This window comes from Scylla paramamosain, chromosome 38 (genome assembly GCF_035594125.1).
Source record: "Scylla paramamosain isolate STU-SP2022 chromosome 38, ASM3559412v1, whole genome shotgun sequence".
In the NCBI taxonomy this organism is placed as follows: domain Eukaryota; kingdom Metazoa; phylum Arthropoda; class Malacostraca; order Decapoda; family Portunidae; genus Scylla; species Scylla paramamosain.
In genome coordinates this window covers 11,517,287-11,523,734 of record NC_087188.1, presented here as the reverse complement: position 1 = coordinate 11,523,734, position 6,448 = coordinate 11,517,287, and the positions used below count along the sequence as shown (strand labels likewise).

At 43.2% G+C, this 6,448-nt stretch overlaps 1 protein-coding gene across 1 annotated transcript in view; it reads right to left on the bottom strand.

Moving 5' to 3' along the window:
• LOC135091765 (glutamate-gated chloride channel-like) overlaps nt 1-475 on the bottom strand; it is a 130,922-nt gene extending 130,447 nt beyond the window's left edge. Inside the window, exon 1 of the mRNA XM_063989707.1 lies at nt 1-475. This exon is cut by the window's left edge and continues 1,387 nt beyond it. The gene's annotated coding sequence lies outside the window, so the exon portion shown is untranslated.
• Nucleotides 476-6,448: the final 5,973 nt, after the last annotated feature.

Genomic DNA, 6,448 nt, shown 5'->3' with positions numbered 1-6,448 from the left:
CTTCCTTTATCTCTTGTATTTTCTCACTTTCTTTAAATTTTGAGGATCATCACAACACGTAGATAGGAAGAGAAAGAGAAGAAGTGAGAGAGGGAACCAAACGACCACCACCACCACCACCACCACCACATCACCACCACCACTGCTACATCACCACCATCACCACCACCACCACCACCACCACAAACACAAATGTACGTGAGTGAGTTCGTGTGCACGCAAATAAATATGAACCAAGTGTGTGTGCGCGACTACACCACGCACACACACACACACGCACTCACGCACACGCACACACGCTGCCTCTTGGTGTTTGTGTGCATACGTGCGTTTGTTTGAGTGCGTGTGTGTTTTTTTCACCTGAGGTCCCACGCACACACGCACACGCAGGCTTCTAACAACACTCAATGCCCACGCACAACTGGCAGAGCTTCTCCCGCACTGTTTTTAGCCCAGAAGCCGCCCGTGCAGAGAGAGAGAGAGAGAGAGAGAGAGGATGGGGGGTTTTGTGGCAGATAGTGGGCAGAGCAAGCGACAAACAGTGCTCTCTCTCTCTCTCTCTCTCTCTCTCTCTCTCTCTCTCTCTCTCTCTCTCTCTCTCTCTCTCTCTCTCTCTCTCTCTGCAGTTTATCATCTCCCTCATCCTACTTGTCTCCTTTTTATCTCTCCCCATCATCTCCTCTTCCTTTTCTCTTTCTCTATCTCTCATCCTTCATTTCTCATCCCACCTGTCTTATTTTTCTCTTTCTCTTTCTACCTAAGCTTGTATATACTCTCTCTCTCTCTCTCTCTCTCTCTCTCTCTCTCTCTCTCTCTCTCTCTCTCTCTCTCTCTCTCTCTCTCTCTCTCTCTCTCTCTCTCTGTTTCATCATCATTCCTCTTCTCTGTTTTCTTTCCTTCATATCCTGTCCTCGTCTCCTCTTTCCTCCTCCTCCTCCTCCTCCTCCTCCTCCTCCTCTTCATCTTTGTCCTTTACCTCTATTCGTATTCCTCCATTTCCCTTCTTCCTTTATTTCCCTTTTCGTCTTCCTCTAAATTATTTCCCTTCCTTCTCTCCTTCCTCTCCTCTTCTTCCTCAAATCTCCCTGTCCTTCCTCTCCCTCCTCTTCCCTCTCACCTCCTCTCATTTTCCTCCTCAGTGATACTTAATTACTCTCCACTCATTTCCTCCCTCTCCCCTCTCACTCCCTCTCACCCCTCTCTCTCTCTCTCTTACTCTCCCTCCCCCTCTCCATCAAACATCAATTCCTTTCCTCTTCTTTCTTTCTTCCCTTCACTCCATTATTTTCCTTCGTCTTCTATTTATGTCCCTTTTTCTTTTATCTTTCCCTCTCCTTCACTATCCTTCCTTTCCAACATTAGTCTCTCTCTCTCTCTCTCTCTCTCTCTCTCTCTCTCTCTCTCTCTCTCTCTCTCTCTCTCTCTCTCTCTCTCTCTCTCTCTCTCTTCTGGATTCAATAAGGCAAGACGGCAGGTGGGGCTGGGTAAGTTAAGTTAGGTCACGTTAGGTCTCACTGGGACGCGCCTTGAGTACCTGAGATAGTATTGGGATGGGCTGGGATTGGCTGGGATAGAGCAGAGTAAGGCTGGGATAAGCTGGGAGGGATTGCGATAAGTTAGGAGATAGGAGTCACGGAGGAAGATGCAAGGAATAGAAGCAAATGGAGGATAACCTTTCATAGTGACATCCTATGACTGTACAGGAAACGGTGGAAGGATAACAAAGGCTATAGTTTCCGAAAATATGAAGTTGGGTTGCGGGATACATAGGAAGAAACTGGCAGGCAAGTGGACTGTGGGATAACTAGCATACACCCAGTAATTACGCTGTTGATGAGTCAGTGGGGAGGCTTACACAAAAATTATGGTCTGTGAAAATTAATAAAATTGTAAAGAAAAAAAGTGTCATGACGTGTTTGTTTTAGATTGTCACCTCTTAAAACAAATCTATTTTTAAGAGATTATATCAGTTTATGGGTAAGGATGGCAAGTGGGTACAGATACTAGTGTGTTATACAGAGACATACAGGAGGAAATTGGTAAGCAAATGGAGCGGGGGATGACTAGAACAGACTCAGTAATCAAGATGTTGCAGTGACAGTGAGGAAGATTAGAACAGGTTAAGGATGATAGGTAGGTAGAGGCATAGATGTTTTATAAATGAGCTGCCACGGATAGGCCTACTTCTTGCACCTTCCCTTTAGTTCTCGTGTTCCTTCGATAAAGATAGTCGCTTCAACTTCTAAACCCAGTGATTAGTTAAGCCAGACTAATAATCAAAGATATACTACAACTAAGTCACTTTGAGAAGATAAAAGAGACGGAAGCGTAAAAATAGTGGTATTACCTTTCTCCCTGGTGGTGGTGGTGGCGGTGGTGGATTGCTTCGATGTTTCACTCGCGGCTCGAAGCATCGTGTCCTAACATTCACAATCTAAGACAGTTTCTGCACGGACAACAAAACTGATGGATTAATATGACTCAATTTCACTCGTTGGATGGGTATGTTGATCTAGCTAGCACCTAAAAATCACAATAAACAGTAGTGGTCTTATGAAAACTTCCACAAATCACATATCTAAGTGAACCTCGCAGTAGAACCTGAACACTAAAATAGAATAGCGTTATCTGGACAGTAACACCTTTACTCACCACAAAATAGGAGTGTTTCATAAAATCTTGCGCAGAACACCTATCGGGACCACAGAACACCTCGCGCCCTCAGTCCACAGGGAGAGAGGCAAGGAGTGATGTGGTACCAGGGAGGAGTGTGTTGACCGCGTGACTCTCTCAACAAGTGAACATCGCCGAAACCGAAAATGTTTTAATCCAGGCATTTCACAACTTTCATTTACGCTTTCACAGACGATCAATATATTTTAATGCCTTACTCGTACACTTAATAATTCTAAGTTAGCAGTCTACATTAGTTAATATTTCGTCATGAACAAGTATGATGTAAGTAAGGATATTCTAGCGAACCGAAATCGAGCAACAATGGCTGGTTTTCTTCTAAACGCTTTGCTCTCTCATCAGGAATATTTTAAAGGCCTCACAGACCCCAATTCAGATTCTCCTTATAGAATTTTCCTCTTTTCCCTAATAATTTCTACTAGAACCTCTTTAAAAAGTAGTGAAAGACACCGAAATCACTCTTATCATTAATATTCCCACCAGAAAGTCTAGGCTATGGGACAGGAAAGACCTTCTGTTGACTAATAGCAGAGGAATAGAACATAAAGAAGGGAAGAGTTTCGAACACTGTCAGTTAAGAGACTCAGCAGCTTCCCAAACATACTGAGAGAGAAGAGGAGGGAAGAGGAGGTGTATGTATGTCTGTCTGTGTGTTTTCAAACTGAAGTGGAAGGGTGGATGCAAATAAATCATGACTAATTTGCTGCATTGTGTTCTTCCCTCTCGTGATTCCTAAATATATCTGTAGACATTCCCGAGTGGCAGTGAATGGAAAGAGAGAGAGAGAGAGAGAGAGAGAGAGAGAGAGAGAGAGAGAGAGAGAGAGAGAGAGAGAGAGAGAGAGAGAGAGAGAGAGAGAGAGAGAGAGAGAGAGAGATTGACGTACACATTCACCCCAACCAGCAAAACAAAGCTCAAACAGTATTATGGTGAAGGGACAAGTTATTTCTGTCTCTCTATTTATAACACAGTATGTAGATTATGACCTCTTTCTTTCTCCCTCCCTTCTATCCCATATAAGAGAGAGAGAGAGAGAGAGAGAGAGAGAGAGAGAGAGAGAGAGAGAGAGAGAGAGAGAGAGAGAGAGAGAGAGAGAGAAAAAAAAAAAATTTGACCTATCCTTTCTCAATAAGAAGTGGCTGTGTGGCTGAATTTACTCGTGTCAGCTCCAGCTTTCGAAACAAGTCACTCTGGTGGAAATAAAATTCATACACTGGCTTGAGATTAAATTAGCAACAACGGCTCTTTTTTTTTTTTTTTTTTTTTACAAACGTGCATCCGCCCTGCACTAAGCCTTACCACGCATGCGCCTCACCTTCCCTACGCCCCCTTAATTTCTTACCTCTAACTCGTTTCCGCACTAAAAGGACAGCATGATTTGATATTCGTTCGTTCTTTTATAATAAGCTCCCTTTAACCTCTGTCGTTTCCATACCAGTGGCGGCACAAGTAGTATTATCAGATAAGACAGAAGCTGAAGAGCCCAGGTTTGGATGGGCTGGCAGGTGCAGAGAAGAGATGAAGTGTACGTGGGGAGAATGCTGGAGATGGACCCACTAGGAAGGAGGGAGGAGGACCAGGGAGAGAGGTTTGTAAAATGAAGGATGGTGGGTGTAGGAGTAACAGAAGACTTGATTAGGATATTTGGTGGAGACAGTGGTCTTCTTACTCCAAACTCATTAACTAAAATGTAAAAAAGTAAATTCAAACAACAAGCAGTTTGAAAAGAAAACATTTCACTTTGTAGACAAAAGAATACTTAACTAGTGGATTATATTTGAATTCTCTCTCTCTCTCTCTCTCTCTCTCTCTCTCTCTCTCTCTCTCTCTCTCTCTCAGGTACATGAATAAAACCTCCAACTTTGCATAATGTGGGATTTTATTATTTTTTTACGTGAATCTCGCGATCAGCACGAAGGTTATCACAGTCTTACTCTTGTGCCTGTCTGTCTGTCTGTCTGTCTGGTCGAGCCGCCGCCGCCGCTGGACTGGCCCGCCCTGGACTGTCATTCCAGCTCTTGGCGTCACCGAAACGAAAGATAAAAAATAGATAACCTCATTCATCGTTCACCAGAAGAGTAACATGCCCGAATTTTCACCTTCTGTCCTGGAAATGTTGCAAACGGTTGTAACCGCAAAACGATATAATGATTTTTTTTTTTTTGTTTCTTCTTCTTCCAATCTTCTCTTCGCTTTCTCTCTCCTTTTTCCATGACGTCCTTCCTTCAGCAGTCTTCTGGCTTGCCTCCCTCCAGACACGGCAATAGATCAGTGGAATACATCACTGGAAAAACGTGTGTGCCAAAAAACATTCAAAGATATCATAAAACGGTAATGAAAGACGGGACACAACGAGCTTGACTCAATCCTGGAAAAACAGTTAAAACCCAAACCCTCAATGCTGTGCTGGTCATTCATACCCTTCCCTTGGACCCTGGGGCTTCATATTCCCTCAAAACTGCATCACCCTTGCTAGCTCTTTTCGTAATGTGTTTGAGCTTATCAGACTTAATACTCTTAGGGGTCTATCACTCCCCTTTGACAAATCAGTAATTAGTGATTTGAATATTTGCAGCTTCTTACTCCCTCTTACGGTTACATCATCCTTGCTAGCTCTTCCCATAATGTGTATACGAGATTTTGACTTCCTATGGGGTCTGCCAATGCCTTCTCACAGCCAAGCAAGTCTATGGTGAATATTCGCAACCTTCTAATCCCTCTACGGCTTCCACCCCCACCCTTGCCAACTCTTCTCATTGTGTATCTGAGCTTTCCACACCCGACAATACTCAGTGCCCTCTCACAGCCTGGCTCTAGTTCTTGGTGAGTGGCGTGATTTGAATAAAGGCTTCCTGACTCCCTTTCTTTACCTATGAATTGAATGTGTGTGTTCATGATACCTACTCTCTTTCCCACTGGCTTATGTAGTATGTACAGTATGATGAATTTGGAGTGGAAAAAAATGAAATTGGGATATAAATCTATGACTGTGTTTATGACATGACTGCTACCCTTCCATCTCGTCACTAAAAATACTGTATAATCATGACTTTGAACTGAAAGGATCGTAGAGTTGAATGAATATTGCTGTGATGATAAAATAAAGCAAGGTACATGATGTGACCTTGTGATCTTGTGTGTGTTAAGTTCACTCAGATCTACCTACTTCCTACCTACTTTCGAGGCCATGAATAGTTAAACCATACACAACATTTGATGAAGTTAAATAACCCATACACTTCTAGATCCCAAAATTGTATAAGTTCACGCCATTATTCTAAGAAACCCATGGTGCTAATTCTAAGTTTCACTGTAGCAAAGATGGAGACTGACAGGGTGAGATTGAGTGAGTGTGTTTTGTCAGTCCTGATGGTCCTCACACCCCAGAGTATTGCAATACTGAAACACTCTCCTCTGCAATACTGACGGTGCAACACAAGGATTGAGGACATGATGCGATGAAGGAATCCATAAAAACACTGGGAGAGAGAAATAACAGACACAAGAGCTTTAAAAATTCCCACAATTAAGACTCAGAAGCATAATCCTTTCACCTTCCACCTAACTTATTTCTTGCTAATTTCTTGTCCCTTGCAGTCCCTCACAGTATCCTACATCCCAAAGGCGACCACTGCTAGCCCGCCACACCAAACCTTCCCTTTCCTTACTTAGTAGGCACTGCTCATTAATCCCTTACTATTAACAGACGCCCACCCACTCGCCCTCAGTCCTGTGGCAATAAATAAAAGAAAAG